The sequence below is a fragment of the Macaca thibetana genome, chromosome 11 (genome assembly GCF_024542745.1).
Source record: "Macaca thibetana thibetana isolate TM-01 chromosome 11, ASM2454274v1, whole genome shotgun sequence".
NCBI classification, from domain to species: Eukaryota; Metazoa; Chordata; class Mammalia; order Primates; family Cercopithecidae; genus Macaca; species Macaca thibetana.
The window spans coordinates 52,805,203-52,820,026 of NC_065588.1; the positions used below are offsets into that span (position 1 = coordinate 52,805,203).

General features: G+C 42.9%; 1 pseudogene across 1 annotated transcript; it reads left to right on the forward strand.

Annotated features, from left to right (window-relative positions):
* The first annotated feature begins 8,370 nt into the window (after positions 1-8,370).
* LOC126930377 (60 kDa heat shock protein, mitochondrial-like) lies at positions 8,371-10,747 on the forward strand (annotated as a pseudogene). Its single transcript, XR_007717584.1, has one exon. The product of XR_007717584.1 is annotated as a 60 kDa heat shock protein, mitochondrial-like (transcript).
* Positions 10,748-14,824: the final 4,077 nt, after the last annotated feature.

The following is a 14,824-nucleotide window of genomic DNA, read 5'->3' on the forward strand; positions in this document are numbered from 1 at the left end:
GCCGACCAGCACCTCAGGGAGGCATGGGGCGGCGGGAAGGTCGTTCTGGCGGTTAGGATGCCTGGTTCCAGTTTGTGTCCCTCTACAATTTATTTGGTGTAGGACTTGTTTTAAAATCTGGAAAGTTAAAACATTAAAATAAGGTGGCACGCAGAAAAATATTTTATAAACCATGAAGTGCTCCCCACATTTTTCCTACTTTAATTGTTTGCCGTTGTCCTCCTCACGGGCAGAAAAGAGGCGATGTACAAAAAGCATTTTGAAATCTAAGAACATTCAGGACTTTTGCCATTTGCAACTAGAATTTTCACCTTGTATCTCGGTAGCGCCTAACCCAGCATCCACATTTAGTAGGGACTCATTATGTAAATAATAGCTATTATTGAGTGCCCATGGTGTGCCAACCACTTCGTTTCTCTCCCTCTTACCAGAGACCTACAAAGTAGTTATTAGTCTCAATTTGAAGGTGAGGAAACTAAGACTCGGAAATTAAGACTTCTCGCATAAGGTAACCCAGCTAGTAAGTACCAAAGCCAGAAGTTAGACCCGTTTTTTGTTTTGTTTTGTTTTTAACTACAAGTCTCTCCTTCATGCAGCCCTTCCCAAAAATTAAGCATTGAATTGAATTATCCCAAGAGAAATGACCCCATCCCTAAAGGAGGTATTTTATGTGTGTGGAAGTATTATGATACAGTACTGGGAGCCTTTTCCTTGTGATAGTTCTGGCTGTTTCACAAAACACTAGTTTTCTTTTTTCTTTTTTCTTTTTTTTTTTTTGAGACGAAGTTTTGCTCTTGTTGCCCAAGCTGGAGTGCAATGGCACAGTCTCGACTCACGGCAACCTCCGCCTCCTGGGTTCAAGCGATTCTCCTGCCTCAGCCTCCCTAGTAGCTGGAATTACAGGCGTGTGCTACCTCACCCAGCTAATTTTTTGCCTTTATAGAGACGGGGTTTCGCTATGTTGGTCAGGCTGGTCTCAAACTCCTGACCTCAGATGATCCGCCCGCCTCAGCCTCCCAAAGTGCTGGAATTACAGGCATGAGCCACCGTGCTTGGCCCATAGTTTTCATTTTTGAATTAAAATGAATTTCAAGGGTACCCGTGGGAAAACAAATACTGAAACCAGTATGGTGTGTTCTGTGGAAAGGCAGTTCTCCTTTGCCTTGGCTAGGATTGGAGGGCTTATTTGGCTTAAAACCAGATGGAGTAACATTTGTTTTTGCTTGTTTTTCTCTTCTATAGTCAATCTGTGCCTGCTGTATCCGTTCTCCTGTCCGTGGAAAGCCGTCTAATTCTGGGACTCTGGCTTGCTGCTTTATGCTTGGCTTTGCCCAAGAGGCAGAGTTCTGGGTCTTAATAGTGTAAATTCAATCCTGCATTAGTTTTTTCATATGTAACAGATGAATCTTATTCTTGTTTCATAGGAATATTATTTATCTGAAGCGTTTTCATCTGTTCAAGAGAAAAATACCACCTGTTAAGGAATTTCTAAACATTACCCAGAATTAATTTGCTTCCTTTATTTCCAATTTCCGCCTCTTTGAATTAGCTTTATGCTCTAATGAGTTCCTTACTCTCTTTCTCCTAGCACTCTTCCGCTAATAGGAACTGTTTGGGTAGTGAAGAAGATCTATGCATGGAAGCAGAGGTTCTTTGCTTAGAGAACTAGCTCCAGCTGCACTTGGACCTTTGGACTAACTCTGTCTCCAATACAATATTGCTGTCTTTGCATGAGGATGGAGCATGAACTGGTGATTTGGGAGGCCAGTGGTAGTGTGTAAAGTATAAGATACTGGAGGAGAACAAGTTTGTTGTCCCAGGTGGTTAAAGCTTGGCAGGGTCAGGTCCTCTTTTTGTTTCTAATTGAAAAATACTCATCATCTAGTTTAATTTGTGCAAAACTATTAGCCAACTATGATAGGGGCAGCTATAAATGAAGATTTTCATAACTGAAAGAAAGTTTTTTGTGTCTCTAACAGTGGATTTTTAGGTTAGTCCACGGCTGTGCCAGAGTTTTGTGATATGTGAGAGAGGATTGGACTTAATGATTTTGAATCCTTAAGAAAAGCTAAATCTGGGCCGGGCACGGTGGCTCACGCCTGAAATCCCAATGTTTTGGGAGGCTGAGGCAGGTGGATCACCTGAGGTCAGGAGTTCGAGACCAACCTGACCAACATGGAGAAGCACTGACTCTAATAAAAATACCAAATTAGCCGGATGTGGTGGCACATGCCTGTAATCCCAGCTGCTCAGGAGGCTGAGGCAGGAGAATTGCTCGAAGCCGGGAGGTGGAGGTTGCGGTGAGCCGAGATTGTGCCACTGCACTCCAGCCTGGGCAACAAGAGTGAAACTCCATCTCAAAAAAAAAAGAAAAAAAAAAAGAAAAGCTAAATCCTCTGTGATAGGAAATTGATGTTTGGAGATTGTTTATTTCTTATGATTAAGAAACTCATTTGTGGCCGGGCGCGGTGGCTCAAGCCTGTAATCCCAGCACTTTGGGAGGCCGAGACGGGTGGATCACGAGGTCAGGAGATCGAGACCATCCTGGTGAACATGATGAAACCCCGTCTCTACTAAAAAATACAAAAAACTAGCCAGGTGTGGTGGCGGGTGCCTGTAGTCCCAGCTACTCGGGAGGCTGAGGCAGGAGAATGGCGTGAACCCGGGAGGCGGAGCTTGCAGTGAGCTGAGATCCGGCCACTGCAACTCCAGCCCGGGAGACAGAGCGAGACTCCGTCTCAAAAAAAAAAAAAAAAAAAAAAAAAAAAAAAAGAAACTCATTTGTTCTACTCTTTTTTTTTTTTTTTGGTGATGGGGTCTTGCTCTGTCATCCAGACTGGAGTGCAATGGCGTGATCTCGGCTCACTGCAACATCTGCCTCCCGGATTCAAGCAATTCTCCTGCCTCAGCCTCCCAAGTAGTTGGGATTACAGGTGCCCGCCAATACGCCTGGCTAATTTTTGTATTTTTAGTAGTGACGGAGTTTCACTATGTTGGCAAGGCTGGTCTCAAACTCCTGACCCCGTGATCCGTAGCCCTGGCCTCCCAAAGTCCTGGGATTACAGGTGTGAGCCACTGCACCCGGTCTGTTCCACTGTTTAGACTGTAGCTAGGATGTTAATTGGTCCAAGTAAAGGATTAGTTCACTTTTTTTTTTCATTAATCTTTGCTAATGATACTATTGTTACAAACTCCTTTCTGCCTTAGTTTCTCCATTTGTAAAAGATAAACGTGTATTTTACTGGGTAAAAATGTAAGTACTTGGGGCTCTGACATAATCAGCTTCCACTAATTCAATTAATATTTATTTGTTGGCATTCAGTGTGCCAGGTCCAGTGCTGGAGAATCCAGAATTTTAAAAATTTAATAAACCAGTTTCTATTGGAAGAAATGAGAAAGTTTATGTTTAAAATTTCTAATGAAGGTTGGGCGCGGTGGCTCACGCCGGTAATCCCAGCACTTTGCGAGTCCCAGGCGGGCGGATCAGGAGGTCAGGAGATGGAGACCATCCTGGCTAACACGGTGAAACCCCGTCTCTACTAAAAATACAAAAAATTAGCCAGGCGTGGTGGCGGGTGCCTGTAGTCCCAGCTACTCGAGAGGCTGAGGCAGGAGAATGGCGTGAACCTGGGAGGCGGAGCTTGCAGTGAGCCGAGATCGCACCACTGCACTCCAGCCTGGGCGACAAAGCGAGACTCTGTCTCAAAAAAAAAAAAAAAAAAAAAAAAAATTCCTAATGAAAAATGCTGTGATGTAGAGACATGCAGAAGAAAGTATAAAGAGAGGACATCTAAGCTGGGGATGAAGGGCCACTGGGATAGAAGAGGAATGTTGGCTGACAGGAGCTGTCATGAGAGGTGTTTCAGACAGAGGGCTCTACAAGAATAAACAGAGCCTGAGAGGAACATTCGAGGGACTCTACCTCTAGTTGGGTTGGAATGAAACGTGGGTATAAGAGTGTGAACCAGCTGGGCGTGGTGGCTCACACCTGTAATCCCAGCACTTTGGGAGGCTGAGGTAGGCAGATCACAAGGTCAGGAGTTTGAGACCAGCCTGACCAGCATGGTGAAACCCCGTCTCTACTGAAAATACAAAAATTAGCCAGGCGTGGTGGCATGTACCTGTAATCTCAGCTACTCAGGAGGCTGAGGCAGGAGAATCAGTTGAACCTGGGAGGCAGAGGTTGCAGTGAGTCGAGATCATGCCACTGCACTCCAGCCTGGGTGACAGAGTGAGACTCCGTCTCAAGAAAAAAAAGAATGTGGACCAATGAAACTGAGGATGTAGGTATGAGATGCATGTTTTAACTTGATGCTAGACTTTCATAGAGTAAATGAAATTTAATAAAAGTTTAAACATGTCTGTGATCTACTCCAGTGTGCTTTCCTAATTCTTCTTTGGTTTAGCAATAACAAAATAAAAATTTATAGGACTGAAAAAATATAAATATAAGCCTATTAAAAAAACATATCATCACACTGGTCCATTTATGATGCTTAACATGCATTTTCTCTATTTTGCCAAATAATATCTTCTATAATCTGGGTTCTCCAATAGCCATTAAAGTAGATTATAGCAAATCTTAATCAACAAAATATACTAAAAGAATGTAGATTTTGCTAGAATTCCTAAAAAGGATTTAGAAAAGTCTGTAGGCAAAAACTAATTTGAAGGAATTTGAAAGCCTTTGCTGACACAGCAAAAAGAAAATACCTTCAGGGTTTGATTGATAGGATTTTCTTTTTTCTTTTTTCCCTTCTCCAAGTTATTGGTAGAGAAATAGTATTTTAATACTTGTTTTTCTTTGACTTAAAGAATATGGAAGATGTCAGAATCTTGTATTACTCTATAGTGAACAAATGAGACCCTTCTCTAAAAGACTAGGTTAAATTAACTTTTAACCACATTTACCTAAGTGAAACACTCCATAAGCCATATTTTATTAAGATTTTATATAATTTGAAATTTTTTACGTCACCTGCTTTGACCTGTCAGTTTGCAAAAAAACTGTCGTTATAGTTTACTGATTTTCAGGAAAGTTTTAGATAATACAATTTTAGATCATCAGGTAATTTATGTAACTACCACTCAGAAAAGAGATTTTTGGTGTTAAGTATATTTACTCCCTTGTTTGCATTTCTTGTTCCAATTTAGTTAATTTAATTAGATGAAAATTCACAATAAAAAGTAGGTGAAGGTGCCAAATTAAAGGAATAATACTACATATAAAATTTCTGTGATAGTTGCTAATGGTACCAGTACTTGATTTCAAGTTTCTCTGAAATATCATCTTAGTTTTGTTTTTGAATTATTATTTAACAAGTCCCTTACTGGTGAATATTTGTGTTATTTTCCCTTTTTTTTTTTTTTTTTTGAGATGGAGTTTCACTCTTGTTGCCCAGGCTGGAGTGCAATGGCACGATCTCAGCTCACCACAACCTCCGCCTCCCGGGTTCAAGCGACTCTCCTGCCTCAGCCTCCTGAGTAGCTGGGATTACAGGCGCCCGCTAATACACCTGGCTAATTTTTGGTATTTTTAGTAGATATGAGGTTTCTCCATGCTGGTCAGGCTGGTCTCGAACTCCCGACCTCAGGTAATCCACCCGCCTCGGCCTCCCAAAGTGCTGGGATTACAGGCGTGAGCCACTGAGCCTGGTCTCCATTTTTTATTATTACTAGAATCACCATATTTCCTGGCTTGTCTGGAACAGTATGAAACACGTTCTTATATTTATAGCAAAATTAGGCCAGGCGTGGTGGCTCACGCCTGTAACCTCAGCATTTTGGGAGGCTGAGGTGGGCGGATCACCTGAGGTCAGGAGTTCGAGACCAGCCTGGCCAACATGGTGAAACTCTGTCCCTTCTAAAAATACAAAAAATTAGCCAGACGTGGTGTCACACACCTGTAATTCCAGCTACTCGGGAGGTTGAGGCAGGATAATTGCTTGAACGCCGGGGGGCAGAGGTTGCAGTGAGCCAAGATCACGCCACTGCACTCCAGCTGGGCGACAGAGCGAGACTCCATCTTAAAAAAAAAACAGAAAACCAAAAACCAAAAACTGCTTAAGGAACTCTAGAATCACAATATTTAACACAATTATTATAATTTAATATAGAAGCACAAGCAGGGAAAAAAATATGTCACCAAAGTTTTCAAGTAGTCAACTCATTATTGGAGCCATTTTATTTTATTTATTCAGCTGGTTCAGAATTCAAAAGGGCATATAATGAAGTTGCTATCCTGCTTCTGTTTCCCAGCTATCCAGTTTCCCTCCCTGGAGGCAAACAGTGTCATTGTTTTTTTGTTGTTGTTGTTGGCTTTTTTTTTTTTTTTTTTTTTTTTTTTGAGATGGAGTCTCTGTCGCCCAGGCTGGAGTGCAGTGACGCGATCTCGGCTCACTTTAAGCTCCGCCTCCCGGATTCACGTCATTCTTCTGCCTCAGCCTCCCGAGTAGCTGGGACTACAGGCGCCCGCCACCACGCCCGGCTAATTTTTTTTGTATTTTTAGTAGAGACGGGGTTTCACCGTGTTAGCCAGGATGGTCTCGATCTCCTGACCTGGTGATCCGCCCGTCTCGGCCTCCCAAAGTGCTGGGATTACAGGCGTAAGCCACCGCGTCCGGCCATTTTTTTTTTTTTTTTTTTTTTTTTTTTTTTTGAGACGGAGTCTGGCTCTGTCGCCCAGGCTGGAGTGCAGTGGGGCGATCTCGGCTCGCTGCAAGCTCCGCCTCCCAGGTTCACGCCAGTCTCCTGCCTCAGCCTCCCGAGTGGCTGGGACTACAGGCGCCCGCCACCACGCCTGGCTAATTTTTTGTATTTTTAGTAGAGACGGGGTTTCACTGTGTTAGCCAGGATGATCTCGATCTCCTGACCTCGTGATCCACCTGCCTCAGCCTCCCAAAGTGCTGGGATTACAGGCATGAGCCACTGCACCCAGCCTGTTTTCCTTATTTCTTTATTATTTTGTATTCATCTGTAAAGGAGGATTTTCTTCATCAATTACTTGGTTATTCTGAGAAACAATTCATATAGAAAAGGCAGGCTATATATTCAACTTGTTTTCCTTTATTTACTAGTTTTAGGGATAGTAAGTTGATTATGTAATATTCTCTTAAAGACGATCAATTAGGGCTTTGAAAAATTATTATGAACTTGTGGATTTTATTAAATTTGGCATGTTTACATTCTTTGTAGTTATTCTTTTTGATGCTCAAACTGTACCATCTTTGGACAATAGCAACCCACTGAAGTTCATTCTTTTTAAATATTATTCATTTAATTTTTCACTTTTTTCAATAGAGACTGTGTTTCCCAGACTGGTCTTGAACTGTTGGTCTCAAGCAGACCTCCTGCCTCTGCCTCGTAAAGTGCTAGGATTACAGGTGTGAGCCCCCATGCCCGGCTTCTAAAGTTGATTCTTGAATCCTTTTGACATAACCCCAGTAGTCTTTGATAGCTTTCTTGCTTACTGCTGTGAAGATGCCTTGTATGTACTGTCTCTTCTTATTGTTGCCAATTGTATCTTTCGGATCTATTCCTACAAGTGGGACTGTTGGGTTGAAGAGTAAATACACATATAATTTTGGTAGATAGTGTGAAAGGCATTATTTTATTTTGTCTTTCCACAAGCAATATATGAAAGTGCCCTCCCTGCCTTTTTTTTTTTTTTTTGGTAGAGACAGGGTTTTTTTCTGTCGCTTATGCTGGAGTGCAGGGGTATGATCTTGGCTCACTGCAGCCTCAAGCTATCCTCCCACCTTACCCTTCTGAGTAGCTAGGACTAAGGCATATGCCACTGTGCCTGGCTTATTTAAAAACCTTTTTTTTTTTTTTTTTAGAGATGGAGTGTTGCTATGTTGCCCAAGCTTGAAAGTACCTTTTAACCCACAGTCTCACCAACAGTTTGTTGTAAGCTTCTGGATTTTTGCCAGTCTGGCAGGTGAGAAATGGTATCTCCGGGTAGTTTTGTTTGTTTGTTTGTTTGTTTTTGTTTGTTTTTTGAGACGGAGTCTTTGCTCTGTCACCCAGGCTGGAGTGAAGTGGCAGGATCTCAGTCCACTGCAAACTCCGCCTCCCGGGTTCACGCCATTCTCCTGCCTCAGCCTCCTGAGTAGCTGGGACTACAGGCGCCCGCCACCACACCCGGCTAATTTTTTTGTATTTTTTAATAGAGATGGGGTTTCACTGTGTTAGCCAGGATGGTCTCGATCTCCTGACCTGGTGATCCGCCCGCCTCGGCCTCCCAGAAGTGCTGGGATTACAGGCGTGAGCCACCATGCCCGGCCTACTCCATGTAGTTTTAATGTGAGCATATTTTTATGTTCAAAATCACATTTTAATAAGTTGATGATAGCAAACCTGCATTGACATTTAAAGAAGGCAGGCCAAGCATGGTGGCTCATGTTTGTAATCCCAGCACTTTGTAAGGCCAAGGCGGGAGAATCACTTGGGTGCAGAAGTTTGAGACCAGCCTGGACAACATAGTGAGACTCCATCTCTATAAAAATTTTTAGCCCTCACTCGCCACTGACGAACTGTCTCGCTGCGCGCACGCCCTGCCACCGGCCCGCAGAAATGCTTTGGTTACCTACAGTCTTTCGCCAGATGAGACGAGTGTCCAGGGTACTGACTCCTCATCTCACTCGGGCTTATGCCAAAGATGTAAAATTTGGTGCAGATGCCCGAGCCTTAATGCTTCAAGGTGCAGACCTTTTAGCCGATGCTGTAGCCGTTACAATGGGGCCAAAGGGAAGAACAGTGATTATTGAGCAGAGCTGGGGAAGTCCCAGAGTAACAAAAGATGGTGTGACGGTTGCAAAGTCAATTGACTTAAAGGATAAATATAAAAACATTGGAGCTAAACTTGTTCAAGATGTTGCCAATAACACAAATGAAGAGGCTGGGGATGGCACTACCACTGCTACTGTACTGGCATGCTCTATAGCCAAGGAAGGCTTCGAGAAGATTAGCAAAGGTGCTAATCTAGTGGAAATCAGGAGAGGTGTGATGTTAGCTGTTGATGCTGTAATTGTTGAACTTAAAAAGCAGTCTAAACCTGTGATGACCCCTGAAGAAATTGCACAGATTGCTACGATTTCTGCAAACGGAGACAAATAAATTGGCAATATAATCTCTGATGCAATGAAAAAGGCTGGAAGAAAGGGTGTCATCACAGTAAAGGATGGAAAAACACTGAATGATGAATTATAGATTATTGAAGGTATGAAGTTTGATCGAGGCTATCTTTCTCCATACTTTATTAATACATCAAAAGGTCAGAAATGTGAATTCCAGGATGCCTATGTTCTGTTGAGTGAAAAGAAAATTTCTAGTGTCCAGTCCATTGTACCTGCTCTTGAAATTGCCACTGCTCACCGTAAGCCTTTGGTCATAATTGCTGAAGACATTGATGGAAAAGCTCTAAGTATACTCGTCTTGAATAAGCTAAAGGTTGGTCTTCAGGTTGTGGCAATCAAGACTCCAGGGTTTGGTGACAATAGAAAGAACCAGCTTAAAGGTATGGCTATTGCTACTGGTGGTGCAGTGTTTGGAGAAGAGGAGCTGACCGTAAATCTTGAAGACATTCAGCCTCATGACTTAGGAAACGTTGGAGAGGTCATTGTGACCAAAGACGACGCCATGCTCTTAAAAGGAAAAGGTGACAAAGCTCAAACTGAAAAAAATGTATTCAAGAAACCATTGAGCAGTTAGATGTCACAACTAGTGAATATGAAAAGGAAAAAACTGAATGAACGGCTGGCAAAACTTTCAGATGGAGTAACTGTGCTGAAGGTCGGTGGGACAAATGATGTTGAAGTGAATGAAAAGAAAGACAGAGTTCAGATGCCCTTAATGCTACAAGAGCTGCTGTTGAAGAAGGCATTTTATTGGGAGGGGGTTGTGCCCTGCTTCAATGCATTCCAGCCTTGGACTCATTGACTCCAGTTGATGAGGATAAAAAAATTGGTATAGAAATTATTAAAAGAACACTCAAAATTCCAGCAATGACCATTGCTAAGAATGCAGGTGTTGAAGGATCTTTGATAGTTGAGAAAATTATGCAAAGTTCCTCAGAAGTTGGTTATATGCTATGGTTGGAGATTTTGTGAATATGGTGGAAAAAGGAATTATTGACCCAACAAAGGCTGTGAGAACTGCTTTACTGGATGCTGCTGGTGTGGCCTCTCTGTTAACTACAGCAGACGTTGTAGTCACAGAAATTCCTAAAGAAGAGAAGGACCATGGAACGGGTGCAATGGGTGGAATGGGAGGTGGTATGGGAGGTGGCATGTTCTAACTCTTAGACTAGTGCTTTACCTTTATTAATGAACTGTGACAGGAAACCCAAGGCAGTATTCCTCACCAGTAACTTCAGAGAAGTCAGTTGGAGAAAATGAAGAAAAAGGCTGGCTGAAAATCACTATAACCATCAGTTACTGGTTTCAGTTGACAAAATATATAATGGTTTACTGCTGTCATTGTCCATGCCTCCAGATAATTTATTTTTATTTTTATTTTTCACAATACACAGTCCTTGTATTTAGGTACATTATGAGACACACTTACTTTTTCTCTACATTTAGCACATCAGCATAGAAATGTGATGAATTAATCTCCTAGTGATATAAAGTAAGAAGTAATGCACTGCAATAAAATATCACATGTGACAGGACACCAAGTGGGGTTTTGTTAGGAGGTGGGGAGGAGAATGGTACAAAGCTGAATCAGGCAAGGTCCCTACCCTTCATCAGCTTACAATTTAGTTGGAGAGTTAAGGCAATTTAAGAGTGAAATCGATTCCATAATCATTAGCTGTCACAAGGCTGCCTGTGATTAACTTCCAAATAGGTAATCCAGTCAATGAAGGCTGAGCTCAAAGGCAAGAGACTTCATTGTGGACTGGGAAGACTTCATTTCTTAGTTGACTTCTCAGAAAGTTGCTTCCTTGCCTCCTGGTATTAGCCTTTTATTTTGTATTTTTGAATAAAAAAACATTTGTACATTCCTGATACTGGGTACAAGAGCCATGTACCAATGTACTGCTTTCAACTTAAATCACTGAGGCATTTTTACTACTATTCTGTTAAAATCAGGATTTTAGTGCTTGCCACCACCTGATGAGAAGTTAAGTAGCCTTTCTGTGGAGAATGAGAATAAGTAGAGAAATATCCAATTATGTGACAACCTTTGTGTAATAAAAATTTGTTTAAAGTTAATTTTTTTTTTTTTTTTTGAGACGGAGTCTTTGCTCTGTCGCCCAGGCTGGAGTGCAGTGGCGCCAACTCGGCTCACTACAAGCTCCGCCTCCTGGGTTTACGCCATTCTCCTGCCTCAGCCTCCCGAGTAGCTGGGACTACAGGCGCCCGCCACCTCGCCTGGCTGGTTTTTTGTACTTTTAGTAGAGACGGGGTTTCACCGTGTCAGCCAGGATGGTCTCGATCTCCTGACCTTGTGATCCGCCCATCTCGGCCTCCCAAAGTGCTGGGATTACAGGCGTGAGCCACCGCACCCGGCCAAATTTTTTTTTTTAATTAGTTAGGCATGGTGGCATGTGCCTGTAGTCCCAGCTACTCAGGAGGCAGGGGTGGGAGGATCAATTGAGCCCAGGATGTCAAGGCTGCAGTGAGGCATAATCAAGGCACTTCACTCCAGCCTGGGCAACAGAGAAAGACTCTGTCTAAAAAAAAAAAAAAAAAAAAAAAAAAAAAAAGTTTGTCTTTAGCAATCTAAAATTTGACGAGTTTGCTTTGATTCTCTATCTGCAGGTTCATAACCTGATTTACCCACTGCAAATTCTATACTTTCTTTTCCCAGGATTTGCTAAAGGAGGCACAACCCGTTTTACCCAGGAGATGGCAGTGTTTCTCTTACTGTTATATTTATTGGACGCTCACTTTCCCATCGAAGGTGAAATACTTAAAGTGAAAATTGTATTCTTTCAGTGAATAATCTTGAGTTAAATTATGTTTAGCTGTTAATGATAATAAGATTAGTAAAGTTGGTGCCTGCCTTCTAGGAGTTGACAATCTAGGAGCAAGAGCTCGTGGAGGTGGAACTGTGAAGCAGAGTCAAAGAACAGCCTAAAAAGGCCAGCTGTGGTGGCTCACACCTGTAATCCCAGCACTTTGGGAGGCTGGGGCAGGCAGATAACTTGAGGTCAGAAGTTCAAGACCAGCCTGGCCAACATGGTGAAACCCCCCCATCTCTACTAAAGATACGAAAATTAGCCAGGCATGGTGATGTGCACCTGTAATCCCAGCTACTGGGGAGGCTGAGGCAGGAGAATCATTTGCACCTGGGAGGCAGAGGCTGCATGAGTTGAGATTGTGCCGCTGCACTCCAGCCTGGGCAACAGAGCAATATTCTGTCTCAAAAAAAAAAAAAAAAAAAAAAGCCTATGAAAATTTCAAACAAAATGTTACAGGAATACAAATTTGTAATTGACCTCTTGATGTGATGTCTTTAATGGCAGTTTAACTTTAGCCCACAGGTGAGAGTGGGCTTACTCCACTGTTAGAAGACACAGGTAAGTTCAAGCTGTCTGACTTCCAAGACACAAAAATAGGCAATAAAAAGAAAATCAGGCCAGGCATGGTGGCTCATACTTGTAATCCCAGCACTTTGGAAGGCTGAAGCAAGAGGATCTCCCTTGAGGCCATGAGTTTGAGACTAGCTTGGGAAACATAATGAGACCCCTATCTCTACAACAAATTTAAAAATTAGCCAGGCCTGGTGGCATGTGCCTGTAGTCTTTGCTATTTGTCAGGGGTGGTGCTGAGGCAGGAGGATCGCTAGAGGACCGTGTCTCAAAAACCAAAAAAAGAAAATAATATATTGTAAATATAAAGGGAAAAGTTCCTAGATGTTCTAATGTGCCATTCCATCACTGCCAGCCCTACTTTTACCATTTTTTCTTTTTTTTCTTTTTTTTTTTGAGGGGGGGGACGGATTCTCACTCTGTTGCCCAGGCTGGAGTGCAGTGGCAAGATCTCGGCTCACTGCAAGTTCTGCCTCCTGGGTTCCCATCATTCTCCTGTCTCAGCCTCCCAAGTAGCTGGGATTACAGGTGCCTGCCACCACGCTTGGCTACTTTTTTTGTATTTTTAGTAGAGACAGGATTTCACCATGTTAGCCAGGATGGTCTGGATTTCCTGACCTCATGATCCACCCACCTCAGCCTCCCAGAAGTGCTGGGATCATAGGCGTGAACCACCGCGCCTGGCCTTACCATTTTTAATTAGTAACATTTTTTTTCAGATGTAAATTTTGTGTTCTGAGACAGTCCATTTATTCATTTAACAAATATTTTAAAATGTTAAATTAGCCAGGTCCTGCTGAATGCTAAGGATATAAAGGTGTACAAAACAGCCACAGTCTCTGTCCTCATCAAGTTTATGCTTCTGGTGAAGCATGCTCATGACTAGTGACCATATAACTAATGTATATTGATATTTTAACAATTACTTTTTCAGCACCATAGGAACAGGAAAAATAGAAAAACAATTATTTCTTATATTCAAATCTCTCTCTCTCTCTTTTTTTTTTTTTGAGACAGTCTCCCTCTGTTGCCCAGGCTAGAGTGCAGTAGTGCAATCTTGGCTCACTGCAACCTCTGCCTCTGGGTTCAAGTGATTATCCTGCCTCAGACTCCCGAATAGCTGGGACTACAGGCCCACACCACTATGCCCGGCTAATTTTTGTATTTTTAGTAGAGACAGGGTTTCACCATGTTGGCCAGGCTGGTCTCGAACTTCTGACCTCAAGTGATCTGCCTGCCTCAGCCTCCCAAAATGCCGGGATTACAGGTGTGAGCCACTATGCCCAGCCCTTATATTCAAATCTTATATTTCACCTGAGAGTTTTAGGATATGGTCCTAATTATCTGGAAAGCAGATTTAAAGCAAATTATCTTCTAAATATATAGCAAATCAAAACTCAGGTAGAAGCTTCATTAGGAGTGCTTCTCAGCAAATGTGGTTTTCAACAAACCTCTTGCTGTTTGTGTTGTAAGTTTATCCCTAGAAATATTACCCAGTATGTAAGTTAAGAATAAGTCAGGCCGGGCGCGGTGGCTCAAGCCTGTAATCCCAGCACTTTGGGAGGCTGAGACGGGCGGATCACGAGGTCAGGAGATCGAGACCATCCTGGCTAACACGGTGAAACCCCGTCTCTACTAAAAAAATACAAAAAACTAGCCGGGCGCGGTGGCGGGCGCCTGTAGTCCCAGCTACTCGGGAGGCTGAGGCGGGAGAATGGCGTGAACCCAGGAGGCGGAGCTTGCAGTGAGCTGAGATCCGGCCACTGCACTCCAGCCTGGGCGGCAGAGCGAGACTCCGTCTCAAAAAAAAAAAAAAAAAAAAAAGAATAAGTCAGAATATTGAATATGACTACTACTTGAGGTGAGGGGCTGGCTTGAGGAAAATAGTTGAATCTTTCACTTCTGGATTCCTAGGATTATTCCTTTATTATTTCTGACCCCAAAGTACATATTTACTGGAATTATTTTATGGGCAAATAGAAAGGGTAGAATTGAGTCAATAAATCTGAATTCTGGCCAGGAGCAGTGGCTCACACCTATAATCCCAAAACTTTGCGAGGCCGAGGCAGGCAGATCACCTGAGGTTAGAAGTTCGAGACCAGCCTGGCCAACATGGTGAAACCCCGTCTCTACTAAAAATACAAAAATTAGCAGGACATGGTGATGCGTGCCTGTAATCCCAGCTGCTCCAGAGGCTGAGGCAGGAGAATTGCTTGAACCCAGGAGGCGGAGGTTGCAGTGAGCTGAGATTGTGCCATTGCACTCCAGCCTGGGCAACAGAGCGAG